The 22,687-nt window shown below is 36.2% G+C and overlaps 1 pseudogene; it reads right to left on the bottom strand.

Annotated features, from left to right (window-relative positions):
* Positions 1 to 20,215: 20,215 nt before the first annotated feature.
* The window catches only part of LOC118650591, a 29,371-nt pseudogene continuing 26,899 nt past the window's right edge, over positions 20,216 to 22,687 (bottom strand).

The raw sequence follows: 22,687 nt of genomic DNA, 5'->3' as shown, positions 1-22,687 counted from the left end.
CCCAACTTGGTGCCAAGCTGGGGGCCTCAGGCCATGACCCCTGCCCATCAGGGCTTGATGGAGGATGTCAGGCCATTCCCCTCACCCGGCGGGGCTTGATGGGGGACCTCAAGGTGTGTCCCCCACCCCAGTGATAGGCTGGGGGACATCAGGCTGCTCCCCTCATCCCAAGCCATGGGACCTGAGGCTGCACCCCCCCCCTACACCCGGAGGGGCTTGACAAGGGTGGAACCAACCGGGTCTGGTTCTAACCCAATGCGGGGGGTGGGAGGTGACTGGGTCTGGGTCTCGAGTAATTTTGAGGCACATGTGGGTGGGTGGGGACTTGACTCTGGGTCCCGTGGTGCTCCCCAGACTCTGACAGGAGGAAGATTTTCATGTACATTTTACTAATTTTCTTTCATCTCTGACACTTCTATTATAGAGAAAGGGCAAATTGCAATATTAAAATATTTCCTCTAATTGATCCCCTTTTAATGTGCACAAATTTTGTGCACTAGGCCACTAGTTTAATGTAACATGCAGAGATATTTCTTTGGAAAATATATTCATTAAATTATTAAAATAATGCAAAAGGATTTGAAAAAAGCATATTATTATAGTGCCTAAGATAATATATTTTGGGATATATCTCTTTCTAATAATCATTTATATCTAAATCTTTGCCTTTTGTTCTCATACCTATAAGTACAGATTCTTATTTTACTGTGATAATCACACTAGACTGAGATTTATTATTTAATATTAACAAAAATTCCAGCCTATTAGGAGAAGCCATTTTTTAAAATATATTCATTTGCTACTAATAATGTAGAAGGAACTTTGCTTATATTTATCATTGAATAAGAACTTCATATCTACTTAAATTGATTTGAGAATATGAAAATAAAGTGTAAGCACAGTAAATACATTGGTGGGAAGAAGATTAAACTGACAATTTGCATAGAGCATGTTGGCTAGGGAGAACATTTGTAATCTCTGCACTACTTGGTTGAGGGCATATGTATTCACAGTTATGCTGAGAATTTGATTAAGAGCAGAATGCTGACTTTTCCCTCCTTGCTTTTACTATTCCCAGAAGATTAAACTAACATTGCTTGCTCTCCCACATTTTGTTTATTCATCACATTTTTATTGTTACTGTTTTCAGTTATAGTTAAGTGACTTTAGCAGATATTCCCTTCTCAGACTGCTCCCCCTTCATCAGAAATGCCTGCTCCACTCCCCTGGTGGGATCACTTAAGCAGATGGTCGCCTGTCACTAGATTTGGGCCCAGAGAGAAAAACATGTAAGACTCTTGTTTTAAAACCATTAAATTCATATTAAGATACTTGAATTAACATTAAGACTAGCTTGTCATTACATTGCTAGTGATGTTTCAAACTGTTTCATTTTTGTTAGCCAGGATGACTCTCAGCAATGCCCAGCTTAACAAACTCATAGGGCCCTATCTTCTTGACCAAACCCTGAATCTGCTCTGGCCTTTATGATCCCACCTCTGTTATCCGCTGACTTTCTTCTCGACCCTTAGAGCCAAACTGTTTCCTTGCTACTTGTTCTTCCAATACTGTACCCTTCACATCCTCAGAGTATACTTTTCTAGATTGAAGGCTGTTTTGATAGTAACTGAAAACCTACCTTGTCATACCAGAAGTAGCTACCCCATTCTGGCTTGATACAGATATCAATATAAGGTTTGGAGGAGACTGGAGTTATGGTACTACTTTGAGATAAGAAAATGGCAACATTTGAACAAAATTCAACAGAACAAAAGTCAATTAGCACATTAATCTATATCATCCTATCTAATAAAGAGGTAATATGCAAATTGACCACCACTCCAACGCACAAGATGGCCGCCCCCATGTGGACACATGATGGCTGGCAGCGGATGGCAGTTGGGGGCAATCAGGGGAGGGTAGTTTGGGGGGACCAGCCCTGCAGGGGAGGACAGTAGGGGTGGACCAGACGTGCAGGGGAGTACAGTTGGGGGCAATAGGGCCAGCAGGGGAGCAGTTAGGCATCAATTAGGTTGGCAGGGGAGTGGTTAGGGTGTGTTCAAACTGGCAAGCAGAAGCAGTTAGGGGCAATCAGGCAGGCAGGCAGGCGAGCGGTTGTGTGCCAGCTGTCCAGGATCGGACCTAAATGGGCAATCGGACATCCCTCGAGGGGTCCCAGATTGGAGAGGGTACAGGCTGGGGTGAGGGACACCCCCTCCCCTTGTGCACTAATTTCATGCGCCGGGCCTCTACTAGATAAATAATTATATTAGTTAATATGTACAAATTTTTAATGGACTTTACCAGATAATGCATGCTTCCTGAGTCCTAACTATATTAACCTATGTAATGCAAATTTTAATAATTGATATGAGCAATTCTACATCTAACTGCCAAGAAGGAGACTTGACCTGGGGTGTTAAACACACAATACAATGTACAGTTGATATATTGTAGAATTGTATATCAGAAGCCCATATTATTATTGCTATTATTATTTTGAGAGAGAGAAACATGGATTTGTTGCTTACTCTACCTGCCCTGACCGAGGATCAAACCTACAACCTAGGTATGTGCCCTGACTTGAAATTGAACCTGCCAACTTTTGATGCATGGGATGACACTCCTACCAACTGAGCCACACCAGCCAGGGCAATTTTATTAACCAATATCATCCAAATTTAAAATAAAAAAATGACATCATGACTAATATCACTTCTATCATGAACATTAGAATTAGCTAAACTATGATAAACTGAACAATAGATTGTGACAAAAATCTTAGTAACAAAACCATTTTTTAAATATGCTCTACTCTTTGATTTGTATTAAATAAGAGCAATGTATCTTTTTCTTTTCAGCATTTAATATGTTTACTTAATTCTGATGTGTTATGAATTATTTTTTCCATTGAAAGAGACATTTTAAACCATTTTCAACATTCTAATTATATTCCTATATTCTCTCCTATCAATGATCTTATTTATCACTTGTTTAATTCACACACTTTTAGAGTTTAACAACCACTCTTTGAACATCTTTAAAAGTGGGAATGACACTCTTCCCACTTAATTGTACCACAAGAAATTTCATGTTGAAAAACTAATCCATATGCCAGCCCAATTCATATAATTAAAATTCTCCTGAATATTCTCCCTGATATGGTACTATTTTAATTTCACATAGCTAGAGTTCTCCATTAATATGAATTTAATATTTTATGATACACATATATAAACATATATACATATATACATATATCCTATATAATAAAAGCCTAATATGCTAAGTGTCTGACCATTTGACCATTGACCAGTCGCTATGATGCACACTGACCACCAGGGGGCATACACTCCAACCAGTAGGTTAGCTTGCTGCTGGGGTCCGGCTGATTGGGACTGGCGAGACTGGCCAGACACGTCCTGGAGCCATTCCTCCCCAGCCCGATCATGTACTGGTGGGGTCCCTCAGCTGGCTTGTGCCCTCTCGCAATCCAGGACCCCTAGGGGGATGTCAGAGAGCCGGTTTCAGCTGATCCCTGTAGGCCAGGCCGAGGGACCCCACTGGTGCACAAATCCATGCACCCAGTGTCTAGTGCATATATATGTATGCAGGGATGGGCAAAAGTAGATTTATAGTTGTGAGTATGCGAAACATGGAAACCAGTCTATTTTTGTATTATTATTTATTAATTGTATTATTTTCCATACAAACAACTGTAAACCTACTTTCAACCATGCCAGTATATCACCAGCATGTTTAGCATTCAATAAAAACAAAACTTCTAGACATGCAAAACAACACTCAAATATTATCCAATGCCAAGAAATAAATTAGTCAATATAAATTAATCTCCAAAGACTCTGGATTTGGATTTAGCATAGAAAACCTTCAGCTATTAAAATAGTTATTAAAGCCGAAACCGGTTTGGTTCAGTGGATAGAGCATCGGCTTGCAGACTGAAGGGTCCTAGGTACGATTCCGGTCAAGGGCATGTACCTGGGTTGTGGACATATCCCCAGTGGGAGATGTGCAGGAGGCAGCTGATCGATGTTTCTCTCTCATCGATGTTTCTAACTCTCTATCTCTCTCCCTTCCTCCCTGTAAAAAATCAATAAAATATATTTTAAAAAAAAGTTATTAAAAATATTCAAAAGTGTATATTGTGTTCTTGGTGAAAATATAGGTATTTTTATCAGAAAGAAAAACTATAAAAATCAAGTAGAAATTCAGACACTAAAAAATAAAATAACTCAAGTGAAGAAGTTCTCTAATGTATAGGGTGGGGAAAAGTAGGTTTAAAGAGAAAAAAATAAATTTTATATATATATAATGTTTTTTTCTCTTTAATCCTCAGCAAGGACATGTTCACTGATTTATTTTTCAGAGAAAGAGGAAGGGAGGGAGAGAGAGAGAGAGAGAGAAAGAGAGAGAGAGAGAGAGAGAGAGAGACATTGATGTGAGAGAGAAACATGGATTGCCTCCCATACGCACCCCCTACCGGGGCTGGCCTGCAACCGAGGCATGTGCCCTGATGAGAAATCAAACCAGCGACCTTTTGGTGTAAGAGACAGTGCTCCAACTGACTAAGCCACACGGGCCAGGGCGCATATATATATATGTTAATCCTCAACAGAGAATACTTTTTCCATTGCTTTTTCAGAGAGTGGAAGAGAGGGATGAGGTAGAGGCAGGGAGAGAGAAAAATTGATGTCAGAGACCCACAGCCCAGGTATGTGCCCTTAACCAGGAATTGAACCCGTGACCTTTTGGTAAATGGGCCGACATTCTAACCACTGAGCAACAGTGGCCAAGGCAAGAGCTATATATTTTTAATCCTCACCCAAGGATATGTTTTTATTGATTTTAGAGCAAGAAGAGGGGAAAGAGAGAAAAATATCGATGTGAGAGAGGGACATCCATTGGTTGCCTCTCCTATGTGCCCTGATCTAAATGGAACATACCTTTTGGTGTGTGGCATGATGCTACAACCAACTAAGCCACCAGGCCAGGGCAATGAGGTAATATTTATATGTAGTAAAATTCATCCTTTTTAGATATACAATTAGTGAATTTGACAAATGTTCCCAGTGATATAACAACCACCACAATCGAAATAAAGAATATTTCCATTGTTGAAAAGGATGTTTTTATTACCTTTTTTAGTTCTTTTTTAATACCCTCTAGTGGAAACCACTGATATGATTATCATTCCTATAGATTTGTCTTTTCTAGAATGCTATATAATGTCTTTTTTTCCCCCTTAAGATAATTTATTATGGGCACCAAAAAAATTGTTGTACTGAGACAGAATATTACAACTTTGACCCTGGACATTGTTTGTCTGCAAATTGTCATTTTTTTTAGGATTCCAGGTTTGAAAATATTAAAAAGGGGTTGTTTGTCTAAGTTGCATCTCATTAAGAATATTTTATACAACATAAGAAGGACCTCCATAAATCCAAAACATATTATTAAATTAGGAGAAAAATTACTTAGCCATATCAAAATACATTTTTTTCTGATGGTTCCAAAATGAGGTAATCAAAGCATTCACATGCCAAGGATCCTGTGATGGAAGATGAGACATATGCCCTGCTGAGATAAGAATCTCTAGGGCCTTGCTCATCTTCAAGTTCATTTCTAGAGGTGAGCAGTGATTGGATTTCTCTTTTCTTTTCAAGTTACACTGGATAAGTGTTTTTTTCCAAAAAAGTGTATGAAACAACTAAACAAAATAACAATGAGAAATGATTGGACATTTCAGTGATTTTCGGAGAATGGAATTTAAGCTGTCCACTCAAGCATACAGATGATTTTCTACTGGGGTAAATAAGTCTGGAAGTTGTGTACATTGTGACATTTGGTGGCAGAATACAAAATATATTTTTTGTAACAGCACTTAAAATTCCCCCCAGGAATATAAACATTATATCTTCCTTGCCTGTGGGCAGCAGGGAGCAGCATATGGAACATACATCCAAGAAGAGGGGAAACTGCCAAACAGGAGGGTCATGGCAATTCAGTCTCTGTGGTACCAATTTGATTTATAGATTATCAGGCACTATTCCCATTCTCCACAAGCTGGAGATAGACTTAGAATGCATAAACATGTATTATAGGAATACCCTCAGGGGAATCTGAAAGTTCAAAGAAATAAATTGTGTAACCATCAATTCTACTAAGAAGGAATTATTTTTTTTCTATACTTTGTTTCAGATATGACATTTGGGACATTTGAAACAGAAGATTTGTGCATTTCAATATATAGTTACGGACCTATGGGTAATTCATTAACTAATATAATTTTAAAATCCCACTGTCATTTAAAAGAGCAAAAGACACAAGATTTTTCATCCATTTAAAGATACTGGAAGGCAAAAAAAAATATGTCACTAAAACTTTCTTATAATGAAATTATTTAATGAATATTAAAACAATTATCCTATACAATAAAAGCCTAATATTCTAAGTGTCCGGTCGACTGGTCCGCTGTACAACCAATCAGAGCGTAATATGCTAAAGCTGCTCAACCACTCACTATGACGTGCACTGACCACCAGGGGCAGACGCTCCAACTGGTAGTTAGCTTTCTGCTGGGGTCCAGCCGATGGGGACTGAGCGAGATGGGCTGGACATGCCCTGGAGCCCTCCCGCAGTCCCTCTCCAGCTGGCCAACCTCCCATGTCCCTCCCCGGCCCCGATCATGCACCGGTGGGGTCCCTTGGCTTGGCCTGTGCTTTCTCGCAATCTGAGACCCCTTGGGGATATCAGAGAGCCGGTTTCGGCCTGATCCCACAGGCCAGGCCAAGGGACCCCACTAGTACACAAATTCATGCACTGGGCCTCTAGATAAATTATAAATTATACACATAAGTTTATAAATAAATAACTTTTAAATACATTTTAAAGAATATGACTTTTTTAAAGTTAGATTAGGGTGACTGAGTAGGACCTGATAGGTTTTATGTGGAAACAGAGGAATATATTTTAGAGACCAGGGACTTACTTTTTAAACTTGAGTCCGGTAATGATTTCAATTTTTTCCCTTTTCAATTAAGACTATGCCTCGCTATTTCTATAAGTCGGGGTGATTTTAACTGTATTTTCGATTTGGAAATAATGCTTCATAAAGAGCACCAGACCTCCCACATCATTACTCAACCCATTATAAAGCAAATTGGTATGGCAAAATTGCTTTGGTTTTTTATAAAAATTATTTTTCATATTTAGTCACTATTGCGATATCAAAAATGATTTTAAAGATAAATAATTTACTAAGCTAAATGAAATTCCTAAGGGTGTGATATATTTATTTCCAACCTGCAGTCCTTCAATAACATATTACAGTAGCCTGCCACCTGAGAAAATATGGTAAGCTGTAAAAACTCACAAAAAGAAGTTAGAATTGTTATAGTGAGAACAAGGGATACTAGGAAAAGTGAGTAATCAAAGGACACTAAAACACTTTGCAATATATTTCCTAATTTAAGGATTGTCTTAACATTCTTAGTGTAAGTAGAAAAAAAAAAAGTCCACTGAATTTTTTTTTTATTTCTTAAAAACTATAACACTTGAAAACACCTTCATATGCAAGCATGCAAATCCTACATTTGAAATAATATATCCTATTCTTTTCTTTGAAAGCAAAGAACCAAATAGAGTAGTTAGCTGTGGAAAAGCATTTATAATTTATTTCTAAGTCCTTTTGTATTTTTTCCAAAGCCATTCTCTGTGTTCATGGAAAGATAGTACATTCAGGCAGCCAATCATGTGCTCCTCTGACAGTGCAATGTAAGTGATCTTCAAAAGAATTTCAGTGTCCCCTTCTCCGTAACTTAGATTTATGTAATCTCTGGTCTTTTAAATGCTTAACACATTTCAGTAATAATTTCAACAGTAAAGATAAATTTAAAAAAAAAATTAAAAAGGAAAACTCAATGCTTGATTCTCATAGGATTTCATTTGGTTGTAACTCTGATTCTGCAGTACATTTAATGGCACCTGTCCTGTTCATGTCCAAATTGCAGTTTATCAGTTGATTAATTCTATTTAGTTCTCATTACACTTGGGGGGGAAATGCAAAAATAGGAACAAGATCAAGGACTTAAAAAGTCCTAAAAATCCTATAAGATTAATATTCACATTGTTGTTATCTCAGGGATTATTGAAAGGAAAAGCACATTTTTTCTCCATTTTACATGTCTTCATTATTTTTCTGTGGTTTAAGGGCTTTCACTCCTAGCCTAGAAAATAGAACATACTTTCTTGACTTAAAAATATTTAATATAAATTGGTGCTTTTACCATCTTGAACAACTTAAGCATCTCAGAACCCCTTTCTCTCTCCTGACCCCAATACTCACCCTTTCCATTTCCTCCTACCTTCCTAGCTTCAGTGATATATTGTCATGCATTTTAATTCTCTATATATTTACCCTTCTCATTAATATTTATTCCTTCCTTTATTTGTGCTTCTAGCTATAATTAGTTCCATTTACAGGAAAAACTCACTTTATTTGAAACAGCTAATACTAAATTTTCTTCTCGTTTTTTAAAAACTATTTTATTATAGCCCTGGCCAGTGTGGCTCAGTTGTGGAGCACCATCCCATGCACCAAACGGTCACAAGTTCGATTCCCAGTCAGGGCACATACCTAGGTTTCAGTTTTGATTGCAGTTGGTGTGTGTATGGGAGTCAATTGATCAATGTTTCTCTCTCACATTGATCTCTCTTTCTCTCTCTCTCTTTCCCTTCCCCTCTCTCTTAAACAAAACAAAACCAAATCAAAGTCCTCAGCCATGGTTTTAACTTACTGCTTTTGTTTTGTTTCTTTTGTTCCCTCAGATTGCCTCATCTCACCTGAAATCACCTTTCTTATCTTCTCTCTTTTGGTTCCTCTCTGTCCTTTCATTCTGCTACCTAGAAGATATACTAGAATTTTTTTTATCACATATGCATCTAAAATGCTCTTTACTGTACTTTCTGTGTATCCTTCTCTCTGTGGCTCATTCTATTTTCTAATGGCCCTTCTTTCTATTCACTAAGCCTTACTCTAGCTATGTCTTGTTATGCTCTTAATATTATGACATGATATTACATATTTTAAAATATTTTACTGCTGACATTAATCTTACAGGTACTTGTGCATATTACTCATTGGTATTTTTTATTTTATTTACTATTTTTTCTTTATTGATTAAGGTATTACATATGGGTCCTTATCCCCCCATGGCACCCCACCCCCCACCAATGATTACAGACACCAGGGGGGTAATCATTGGTATTTAAAAATCCACATATGGTAATTCAAATAAGGATTGTGTTTCAATCCCTTTTAAAAAAATAATTTAGTCCCACTTTCTATAAATCACCTAATTTTTGATAGAATGTTGAACCCAGTGTGTGAAAAATTTTAAAGATAATTTCAAGTTTTTTGAATGCCATTATTTTCAACCAGAAAGGGTTTTTTGTTTGTTTGTTTTTGTTTGTTTTTTATGTCTGGCAAGCCTTAGATTAGGGGCAGATTCAGTTAATCATTCTGGGGCAGAACTGACTGATTAAAGCTGCTTTTTAATTTTTATTTTTGTTTTTGCTTTTTTTTTCTTTATAAGAGGATTTATTTGGGTTTGCTCTACTCCAGTTGAAGCCTACAGTAGTTACCAGAGCACATCTTCTTTGGCAGGTTCTGAACTAAATGTTTGTCTCCCCTGCCCATGAAATTGGCAAAAGCTCCCTTCAGCTTCTTAGCATTTTGGCTGAAGTTTAAAAATCAGCGAATGCTTAGGAAGGTGCCAAGTATTATTAGACTCCCCTTTCTGCATTCCTCTTCCTTTCTGGCTCTTGGCACCTCAAGTTGTGGCTGCCCTGGTAGATGTCAATCCTGATTTTCACTTTTCCAGTCCCAAGAGAATGCCAAAGCTCTGAGCAAGTTCTTAGTGCTTCTCTCTTTGCACAACTCAGTATGGGAAACATGGCCCAGAAAGTGGTCTCTGCTCAGTACAGTTTCCTTCTCTTCGGGATCTTGGTTCCTCACTCGCTGGCGGTCAAAGCAGTTCTCCAAAAATGTAAAAGATATTTAAATAAAAATAGGTTTTTATAGTTGCTTTCATGATCTTTTTTGTTCTCCTGTTAGTTTTTCCTTATTAGATTATAATTATTGCACTAGGATATTAATAACATAAAATATTTAATGCAGGGATATTGAGCATTCTAAAAATATAAAAGAAAATTTTAAATTAATGTTGTGAGTTAATATCTTTAAGTTCTTAGCACAATAATCATTTCAGATTATGACAACAGGTATTTTTGAAAGTTAAAATATTAAAATATTTAAGATTTACTGGTTATGTCTTCTGAAAGACATCTACTCTAACATACACAAATACAGCTAACTATAGTTATCAATATATGAGAGAACTGACAATTATAACAGAAAACAAATATCTAAAACCATGCAATAGATTTAACTGTGCATTACAATAGACAGAATCAAATATTTTTGCTTTTCCACCTGTCTCCCATAGTTCTCTCTCTTTTTCCATATATATGTCTAAGTATATGTGCACACACACAAAATACACATATGTAACAATAGCATATGTATGTGTGTCTACCAGCTACACACACACAAACAAATACACACATACATGCCAACCAACAAAAATCATTGAAAGGATAAAGAAGAAGCAGTTGCTTGCAACAATCTTTTCCATGTGAAAAAAAAAGAACATCTTATAATGACTCTTCAAACCAATATCGCCTATTTATTTTAATTCTCTTAATTCCAGACTACCTGCTTAATGTGAGGAATTTTTTTATAGTGCCCAATGCCACGTTCCTGTACTTCATGTTTTGCTATTGTACATTGGTTTTACATGTATCACCAAGCACCTTCATTTTATACTGCATAACTGATTCCATTGTTAACTCTACTGTGAACTAAAACATTCCATAAGCATAGGGCAAAAGATAAAAATAAGATTGTGTGAGATTATTTGGAACTATATAATATTTCCAGATATGTAGGCTTTAGGGAAGAAAGATCCCAATATAGTTTCAAGAGTTTAAATGTGTGACTATGGCATGCAAATCTGATCATATATGCTTATTGATCATGATATTGTCCAACTCATGAATTGGAAGAAATCTGAAGGTAAAATATTGACTAAGTGACAAACAACTCAATAAAAAATGCTGTGACAAAGTCTATTAATTATTTTATTAAACAAGTTGTCTGACAGATTATGAACAGTTTCTGATGAATTATTTGTGCTATTAATTATTTATAATTAATTCAATTCATTAAACATTTCAGTTGATTTTTAATATAATGATTCAAGATGTCCAAACTTTAGCACTTGGTCCATATAAATGATTATCATTAAGCAAAATAGTAAAATGATTTGATTAATTATCTAATCAAAACACTTAATAAAGTAAGTTTAATCAATGTTGTTAATGCAAACTTGTTTGTATTAAGGAAATTGTCAGTTAAGCAAGCTCTTATCATTCAAATAATTGTGAACTGATAATAAAAATCTACTATGGAGAAAATCAATGGGCTTAATTCTATTATCAGTATAATCTAGAACCAAAGAGAGAGACTTATGTTTAAGTGGAGTTTTTTTCTATATTTTAAGGTTGTAATTTATGTTTTTCACCAACTTAAGACAATAATCTTTTATTGTTAACAAAGTTTTATATGACATCAGCTAAATGATTCTAAAATATATCTTCTCCATATATTAAGCACAAACACACACACATACGCATTAAAGAGCAATCCATATTTTTATTTGGTTGCACAAGTATGTTTATATTACATATTTAAAGTTATACTGTATGTGTTATTTAATTTACAATTCTTAAGTTTGCAAAGGGCAAAAGTGGTTTTTTTTATCAAGTATATGTAATTTGTATGTCCTGTATAATTATGAAATATATTTGGAGAGTGTATTTAGTTCTTCTCTATTTTTAAGTAGAGATGATTATATAGATAAGTGATACTATTTTTAACTGGAAATACTATAGTCTATTTTAACTGAAAAAGTAGAAGATGGATTCTTAATTGAATTACCATTAAGCATAGGCAACACACCTTGCAGTATCAATTGAAATGTATAAGGAAATCTGGTAAACACTACAATCGTACATTGTTTGAGAAATATATACTTTATTGATTGACAATTAAGTAGAAAAAAAGGCCAAAAATAGATAAATTAAAATATTGTTAGAATAAATAACTCAGTAAATGGGAACTGTGAAGCTTCATGTGTTTCAATTCAATAAGATTAGGTTATGGGAAACTTTATTTTAAGTGAGGGATATTCAAAACACTGGCTAATGCTTTTAGGTTTAATAAAATATTTTAAAACATAAAGTCTTCAATATGTTGTCACTGTAATACCAATAAGCATTTAACTGGATTGTATAGCCTAAGTGGATGTATAAATACATAATACATCACAAAATCTTGCAAAGAAAATTGCTTCCATTTCTTTGTAATATCTAAATGCCATTAAGTCACATTTTTATAATATCAACTCTATTAAAAAACATCAAATAAATATTATTCTAATCTTATTTTCTGTTTACCATGACCATGGGATTTGAAATTCTCATTTGTATTTTCCTTTAAAAAATAGCATTATCTATAATTATAAAGCCTTATTTTTATATGAGTGTATTAGGAAACTTATTTTGATGGATTTGTGTGATGTATCATTCTCGTGTTTTAATTGTTCATGTACATGGAAATTTCTCTCTATTCCATCAGTTCTACTCATTTTACTGGGGTATTTTTGAATCAGCTTGAGTAGTAGTTTATATACTTTTATTAGTTGAGATTCTCTTGTGGGTAAAACTTATACTTTGATTAGGAATGGTGGTTCAGAATGGACTGTTTTTATGACACAGTCATGATTTGAGAGCATTTCCTTTGAGTATTAGCTTTAACATCACCCACTTGTTTCCCTGTAACAAATGTTCAACACACCAGCACATCTTCAGTCTCAGGTTGAAATTTCCTGTTTCTAAGGCACCAAAGGTACACTACAGAGCATGCCACAAAGAATATCGGACTTTCGTAAGTTTGGGTATCACATGTGGCTCAATGATAGACAAAGACATGCAGAAAATGCTCAGTCTGTGCCAGAATCTGCTCATTATACTTCACTGGGATTTTCAAAGAACAAATGCCATCTTTGTGAAATATAACATTATTGAACAATTTAATAGCCTTACTCATAATGCTTATATCTTAATTATCATACAAAACTGATCTCTTCCAAAAGTTATTCAGGATTAAAACATCCTGATAGACTGCTACTGCGTCTCCAGATTTTTCTTCTTGTGGCTATTACTTTTGATATGCCAATAGAAATATATTAACAGAAGAGGGAAAATGCTTGTGAGAACTTTAGCAATAGAGGAGCAATGAATAGCAGTTGGAGCATCAAGGCTTATGATTTGATAGCCTAAGGGAGTTGAAGCAGAGAGAAAAAGGGAGGAGCCAGGAAATTGCAGGATTGTAACAGAGATGATACATTTTAAGGCATAATTTAGGAAAGGAAGGTACAAATTTTTTTTTCTGAACAAGCTGTGTGTCCTAAATTTAGCAATGATGCTACATAATTTTGTATTTTAAAAAAATTCCCAAGTCACATTTAATTTCATCATTCATCCTGTCATTCATTCAGTATTAATTTATTTATTGTACATCTGTGTCTGTTGTAGGTTATTGGAGATATATTGTATAATCAAAATATGTTTTAAAATGCCTTCCTTCATGAAGTTTGCATTCAGAGTTATAAAATTGGTAGTTGATAAAACAGCTATTACAGTTGTCATAAGTACTGTTATACTTCATGCAAAATATGTAAATTGCAAAATATGTAAATATCAATTGCTAAATAAATGTAACATTACTTTTGGAAAATGTATCGCATTGGTGCTATATCAGAGAAAGAAAAACTCAAACAGAAAACCACCTGCTAAAACTTACCATTTCATATTTTTAAAAATATTTGTAAATTGAGGTTAAAATTTACATACAGTAAAGGATACTATTCCCCAAAAAGAAATACATATAAATCAATTCCTTAATGCATTTTAGCTAACCTTTAGACTAGCAAAGACCTTAGAATCATAAAGACAAAGAAAACAAATTTAATTAAAATAATTAAGACATGATAGCATATCTCTCAAAAAAATTACACAGGGTATCCCCCAAAAAACATACACACACTTTAACAGTTGATGGCTCAATTGATATTTCTTTTTAGATTTAACTCATTAGAATTAATAATTATGTATATACATTTTGGGGAAAACCTGTATTTTAAGAAATACATTAAAATAAAACATATTCAGTAAATATATATTTTAGAAGAAATTATATTTTCTTCTAAGTAAAATAGGAACAGAAGAATATCACATTTAAAAAAATATCTATACTAATAAAAGGGTAACATGCAAATTGGTCACAATGCCCTCACAGTCACGACCAGATATGCTAATTAGTCAAGACCAGTATGCAAATTGACCATCACTCCAACACACAAAATGGCCACCCCCATGTGGTCAAAGATGGTCACCACAAGATGGACTGTAGGGGAGGGCAGTGGTGGGAGATCAGGCCAGCAGGGGAGGGCAGTTGGGGACAACCAGGCTGGCAGAGGAGGGCTGTTGGGGGGGACAAGGCCAGCAGGGGAGGGCAATTGGGGGTGATCAGGCTGGCAGGAGAACAGTTAGGCATTGATCAGGCTGGCAGGGGAGTGGTTAGGGGGTGATCAGGCTAGCCGGCAGACAAGCGGTTGGGAGCCAGCAGTCCTGGATTGTGAGAGGGATGTCCAACTGCCATGTTAGGCCTGATCCCACAGAGATCGGGCCTAAACAGGCAGTCGGGCATCCCTCAAGGGGTCCCAGATTGGAGAGGGTGCAGGTTAGGCTGAGGGACACCCCCTATCCAGTGCATGAATTTTGTGCACCAGGCCTCAAATATATATATATATGTGATTGTTCTATATTGATTTATATATATTGATTAATTGTTTTTGAGACACAAAGAGGAAGGGAGAGGGAGAGAGAAAGTGAAGAGAAAGAGAGAAGCAAGTGTTGTGTCTGTGTCTTGTACACCCCAGCCAGGGAGTGAGACCACAACCTGGGTAGGTGTCCCTCCTGGGAATCAAACAGGCTATCTTTCAGTGCATGGGATGATACTTAACCAACTGGGCTACATCGCCAGGCCAAGAACACAACTTTTGACAGTTATTTGTCAAATGATTCTTATATTTATTTCTAAATTGCAATAATTTCAGCGACTTTCAACATTCTTAATATGTTTAGCATCAGTTTTAAGACACATGACATGTTTTCCAACCCCATGTTTAACTAATTTAAATAATCATAAGGAAATCAATCTTTATTGCTCAACTTGATTGTAATAAAAAATGACCTATATTTTCCATCTTCCTGTGGAAAGATATTAAAAAGTGAGGCCAGGCATGAGCAAAAAAGAGCTGCATGAGAATAAGGAATCTCACTGGGCACAAATGTGGTGACTTTTATTCTTTACAGTTCCACAATTCCCACAAGTTCTCAGCTCTCTATTTCACTGTCACCAAAGATGAATGTGAGAAAGATCTTTATTATTCTATAAACAACAACAAACACATCCTCTTGGGTAAGAGTTTTGGAATATCATTTCTGTGCTTCAGAAAGCAGTTCAAAATACTTTCACTCTTCTGCCTTCCCGCTTGCCTCTTAATAATTATACAGGTCATGACTGTGATTCTCTCAAAGACAAAGCCTAAAAACTTAGGCTCAACTTTCACTTTTCTTTTCCTTGAAACCCTTGTGCTTCCCACATTATATACCTAGCCCATTGATCCCCTTATCCTATCAATTTCAGAATATTCTATTTGAATCAACGATTTTATACACAGATAAATACACTCAAGATAAGTATAGTAGACAATAGGTGTAACATAGGTGTCTCTGTTTTTATTCAATAAATATATCCTAATCAAGTTGTGATATTAATCTTTACCTTCGATATAAATCCCTTTTAAATGTCTGGATTTACTTTGGGGCATAAACTGACTTGCAGGTGCAATGCTCAGCAACTCTCTGACAACAATGTGCAGGACTGTATTAAACAGAACTGTGAGAAATAAATCAGTTGACTATAAAGAGCTGTGATGTGAGATGTCAGCCTCTTATTTCCCTTGTTGGCAGTTTTCTTTCCTGAGGCCGGCATCGTCTGACATTCACCCAGAAGCGCAGCTTTAGTCCAGGTTCAGGAACACCCCAGACACAATCTTTATGAATTTCTTGAGTTCTAGTCCACTAGGAATCAATAAAGTTACTTAGAACCATTAATAAACTATCTTCAATATTGTAAAATACCTCATGCACAATTATCACTTATCTTTAAAGCATAATTTACCTATTGGCCAAATAGTGTTAAATGTCTTTGCATTTTATTGGAATTATATCAATTATGTATATTTCCATTTTACCTTAGATTTTACTCTAAAGTAGTGCTTATTTTGGTTTTAGATGTTTACTTCATTATTTTGTTCTTCTTGAGGTAATGTACTGTTAAAGTTAACTCATTCATTTGACACATAGTTTAGGAACACTTAATATATTCCAGATCTTGTAATGGGCACTGGGGATAAAGAAATAGCAGACTTCATGTTGCTTTCAGTCTGTTCCTAATTTGATTGGAAAGGGGGATAAGCCAACAACTATGCCACAAAGTGATATGTATGTCAACAAAGTTCTAGTATAGTTCTACTAGAACATAGAGAACAGAGATCTAACTCAGAATGGGCAGAGATTGGGAGTAACGCACGGCAATATGCCTCTTTGCTTCCATTTGTCTTTGGGGGGGAGGGAAGGTTGGTAGTTCTTTTTTCATTTTCAACGTGTTCTTCTTGTCTTTAATTGCTTGCTTCTTCAAAGTTTTTCCAATTCTTTCTACTAGTTTCTTTTGCTGATCTTATGCTACCTACAGAAGAGCCAACCCAGACAAGTGTTTCTTTTCCTACTTAACTTTACTCTATTTTTGTACCTGTTGAAAAGTGAATCCAGTTGATGTGACCACAGCCATTTTCTTTGTTAATAAGTAGAATCCTTTCATAAACTATACTCAGATCCATGTTTAGTTCCTGAAATTTTGAACTGTGATGTCAAAATTTAGGAATTAATAATTGTCCTGTATCTTTCCAGAGCTTTGGCCATCTTAAAAGAGCAAAAAAAATCTGATGTTATCTCCCACCATTTTTATCAAAGAAAGAGACTAATTGTCTTCCTAAATGCAAAGCTTGTAGGCCCAGAATTCTTATTCCTTTATGGATAGTGTAGGTGAGAAAATAAAAGAAAGAATAATTTGCATATCCACTAAACTATCCTTTTTTAAAAATGTTTTTTTAAAATTGATTTTAGAGAGGAAGGGAGAGAGAGAGAGAAACATCAATGATGAGAAAGAATCATTGACCCACTGCCTCCTGCATATCTCCTACTGGGGGATCCAGCCCGCAACCCAGGCATATGCCCTTGACTGCAATCGAACCTAGAACCCTTCAGTCCGCAAGCCGATGCTCTATCATCTGAGCCAAACCAGCTAGGGCTAAACTCTCCTTTTTAAAGCAAGTATAGATTTTCCTCTAACTAAATAGCACTTCAACACACTATCAATGGAAAAAAAACAAAAAACAACCCTAACATCCTAATTTAATTATAAAGTACTTATTTTATTATTACATTTTTTGGTTACAGAGGTTATATGTGTTTGAATAAAATAGAATCAGTGAAATACAACCATGCTCTGATAGTATAAAAATAAATCACTGTGACATTATTATGCCAGAACCCAAGGTAAACAAATGGACATAGAAGACATTTGAATAACTGTATTTGTTTATTGATTTTTACTTTCACAACCTAATTGATATTTTAATGTTAATTTATATTACAGGTACTTACATAAAATTTTAAATAGTTATTAAGAAAGGTAAAGAAAGACACTCATTGCTTATTAGTGAGATTACAATTTTAAAAGTTGCAGCAAAAATTCCTTTTATGGACTGTGCCTTTAAAAATAAGAATGAGACAGTGTGTTCTGTTGATTCAGTTTTACATGGTTCCCCAAGGACTTCAGGGTGTGACATCTCCTTTACCAGCTCAATAGCTAAACTCCTGGAACATTAGCTTTGTGTGCGGAAGGATGAGAGAATTTGTGGCCGGAGGATATCTTTTTAATTTACTTGAGATTTCCTGATAACTTGCCTTTCTGGTTTTTGGCATCAGTGATCTAAATTAACTGATCAATTGGGGACAGAAACATGCACTTGTCAGTTCTTTCTAAAAGTGTGTTTGAAACCTAATAGCTTATTCCCAAGAACCACTGTTACCAGTCCTATTCAAGTCCCCCTACCCACCCCCTCCTCCCCTTCCTGGGGACCACTGCAGTTTATTGATTGATTCACACATATGGGGCAAAATGACTGCACAGTTGTAAAGCCATAGTGGTACCATATGGTAAGTCAAGTAAATAAATACCTCTTTGGCAATTAATAAAATAGTTCTAACCTCACAGTGAAAAGAAATAGTGGGTGATAGATACCACACTGTGTTCTTTCACTGTTATAAGTAGTAGTTATGCCATTACTTACAGAACAAACTTTAAAGGACAACCATCAGAAGAGTTTGTGGTTAATGGTTCTCTAGTACAAATTAATTTTAAAAAACACCTATGGAATCAATTTAAAAGTACAAAATACATTGAGACACTAGGCATTATTAATTCAAGTTATATGTGCCAATATCATCTATATATATAAAGAGCCAGGGGCCATCACATCCGGAACCACCAAACGGATGGCCAAACAGGCGGAGTGGGGTGACAAGGCCAGCAGGGGGTTAGTGAGGGATGACCAGGCTGGCAGGGGGGCAGTAAGGGGCAGCCAGGCTGGTGGGGGGGGGCAGCTAGGGGCAATCAGCAGGCAGAGGCAGTTAGGGGTGATCAGGACAGGGGCAGAGGGCAGTTAGGGGTGATTAGGCAGGCAGGCAGGTGAGCAGTTAGGAGACAGTGGTCCTGAATTGTGAGAGAGATATCCGACTTCCAGCAGTTGGGCATCCTCCAACGGGTCCTGGATTGGAGAGGGTGCAGGCTGGGCTGAAGGGGACCCCCAGGCACAAATGTTGTGCACCGGGCCTCTAGTATATTTCATATCCATGTTGGAGGATTATATGATACATGCCCCAAAAGGGCTTTTGCACATTCAAATCAAAGTTAAAAGTAAACAAGACCCATTTATGCAGTTTGAAAATGAGAAAAATAAAGTTATGTGGAGATAGAGAAAAACAAATGTTAGATCATGTTTTAATTTTATCTCTATGATTCTGGGTACATTCAAGTCCCCATCACCCTCTATCAGAGTATTGGAAGTGGCCTTCCTGCTTCCAGTAGCTGCCCATGTAATCCATTCTCCACCTGAGGGTCTGTGTGATCTTGGTAACAAGGAATTAAGGTTATGTTGCATACTTCTTTGAGTTTCCATTGTACTCCATGGAGCACCCCCTTTTCTATGGGCTCTAGGCTCTTCAACATTTTTCTTACTACCACCTCTTTGATCTCACTTCTGACCACTATTAAAATATCTTGCTATAATCCAGATATACTGAATTTATCTGTTTCTGTAACTCTAAACTTACTCTTGTTTCTGTGTCTTTGCTCCTATTGTGTCCTCTGCATAGATTCTACGGCCCGCCGGCCGGATCCAGCCCGTTTGAAATGAATAAAACTAAAAAAAAAAAAAAAAAAAGACCGTACCCTTTTATGTAATGATGTTGACTTTGAATTTATATTAGTTCACACAAACACTCCATCCATGCTTTTGTTCCGGCCCTCTGGTCCAGTTTAAGAACCCATTGTGGCCCTCGAGTCAAAAAGTTCTCCCACCCCTGGCATAGAACCTTTTCCTCTGGACAATGTTTGTCATTCTCTCAACAGGTCAAATCAACAGAGAGACCTTCCCCAGCAGCCCTCATTTAGGTCACCAATGCTAATCAATTCAGATCACATTATTCTGTTTTATTTTCTTCAAAATATCTGTCAGTCTCTGATTTTTTTAAACAGTGGAATTCAACTCATTTATTTAACTGTATATTGTACATAAGTTAGAAATCCTCACTGCCGCCTCAGCTAGAACTTTTCCGGAAAAGCCTCCATTTCTCCCTTGATCCCGTTTTCTACAAGTAATGCGAAGATATTGTCTGTATGTTGTAGGTTATAGCTGACAAACACCGGCTTGTTGGTCTTCCTGGCTAAGCTCTGGGCAGGGCCAGTGGAGGCTGTGTCCGAAGTGTCTCCGAGGAGAGAGGGGGACACAGGGATGGAGTCGTAGCGGCTGCGCATGGCCACGGCCAGGTTGTGCAGGTGCGGCGTGACCCCCCCCACAGGAAGAGCGAGTCTGTCAGCCGCATGCCGTGGAAGTGCTCCAGCTGCTCCCACAGCCTCCCGCTGAAATTGTGCCGGGAGATGTTCCCGCCCGCGGTGGCCCGCGGCCCCTCCCTGCCACAGGCTGCCCTGGCCCGCCAGCCCGCGACCCCTCCGGTGGCTGTCGCTGGTCCAGCCAGAACCGAGCAGGTGAGCCCTCACTCTCTGATTTATTTTTAATATATTTTATTGATATTTTACAGAGAGGAAGGGAGAGGGATAGACAGTTAGAAACATCGATGAGAAACATCCACCAGCCGCATCCTGCAAACCCCCTACTGGGGATGTGCCCGCAACCAAGGTACATGCCCTTGACCGGAATCGAACCTGGGACCCTTCAGTCCGCAGGCCGACGCTCTATCCACTGAACCAAACAGACCAGGGCTCTGATTTTTATGTATAGTCTATCTCTACCAACTCTTGAAAGTTTTATCAAGGTAGAAATCTTGTCCTTCTTATTTATTGCTTTATTTCCTTTGTCTAGAGTAATTCTTGAAACACAGTAAATGCACAGTGAATATTTGCTGAATGATAAATGTAATTTTTTTTTTTTTAATTTGGACCCAATGATCTGATTCTAATGAAAAAATGCAAGATCCTTCAATAAAACTGAGATATTTGCATAATTCATCATGCTAAACAGTATATATAAACATATACTCATACACCTAGGAATAGTATCCATAATAAACATAGTTCAAAAAATGTTGTTGTATATACATTTTTTATTAATCATACATGTTAGAAATAGGAATTCTCAAAGAAACTGTTCTAGTACACATCACACAGGCATAATCCACAGTATAAAACAAGACAAAACAAATAAAAATCTCCTTGAGACAGGAAAAAGGAGATCAGAAATACATGTCTCCTCTGTAAAAGAGAATCAGTTGTAATTTAATAAAACCTATATTGTAGGTCATACAAAACCAAAAGTATATTTAAAAATCAGGTGTGGTACTTTAAATGCATCCCTTTGTGCAGATAAGAAAACCAAATTTATTAGCTTTTAAACTAAACAATGAGCCTTGGTTAACTGAAAATCAAATTGAAACAAAGGACTCAAGTAAGACTAAACTTCATTATATTCTGTTCTCCATCAAAAGTGACAGAATTTTCCATTTTCCTGTCATTGAATGAAATAAGATAAAAAAAGTCTCTATTGTCACATTGTTTTATTGCAAAGCCTGTTTCTATCCATCTAAATTATACCTTTCTATTTGTATGGAAGTCAAAGTTTGAATAGCATATCTGAGTTAATTATGAAACACCATAAAAAACACACCTCTGCAAGATGAATTGTGCTTAATTTTAATCTCTTCAGAAATAATTAAATTCAAAATAAACTTTTAAGATTTGGGGATTTTATTATCATTATTATTCCTTTGTCACCTTTTAGATTTTGTTTCATTTTTTTTTTCCTAAAATCTATACATAAGACAGTGGAGACTTGCATTTTTGAACTTGCACTATCCGTTGTGCAGATGTTAACAGGAAAATTAAATAAAAGTACTTGTAATTATTTCTAATTCAAAATACAACATACATTTTTAAGTACAAATTTACTATGCAAATGTGCTGTCATTCACTGAATTAAATATTCATTGAATCAAACTATAGTTGGAGGGAGAAAATAAAACAAAACATAATCACCAGAATATAACAATGGATCTGTGTCATTTTATAATATGCAATAGTTTACCCACAGCTATTGTAGATATATCAGCATTATGTGAGGAATACACAGTCTGTTGGCAGAAAGGAAAAGATTATATACAATGTAATAAGTACTATGATAGTAGCAAGTTTAGGGTGTGTACAAAAAAGGCTTCCTGGGGTTTAAATTAAATTTAAAAAATTATTAAAAGTTTTATAGTTCTATAAACAAAATACATCCAAAGACATTGAAGCATACAACAGACATTTTTCAGGGGGAAGGGGAAGAAGGAAGAGATTAACCAAAGAATTTATATGCATATATGCATAGCTCATGGACATAGACAATAGTGAGGTGAAGGCCTGGGGAGGGGGCAGGTATGGGGTGGAGGGTGTCAATGGGGGGGGGGCATCTGTAATATTTTCAAGAATAAAGCTAAATTTTAAAAAGACTGAAAAAAGTTCTAATATAAAAATAACAATTTCAAAGACCTCAGTTATGAAATATATTTGAAAAGAAAG

This window comes from Myotis myotis, unplaced genomic scaffold, assembly GCF_014108235.1.
Source record: "Myotis myotis isolate mMyoMyo1 unplaced genomic scaffold, mMyoMyo1.p scaffold_m19_p_3, whole genome shotgun sequence".
Lineage (NCBI taxonomy): Eukaryota > Metazoa > Chordata > Mammalia > Chiroptera > Vespertilionidae > Myotis > Myotis myotis.
This window is presented reverse-complemented; position numbering and strand designations above follow the sequence as displayed.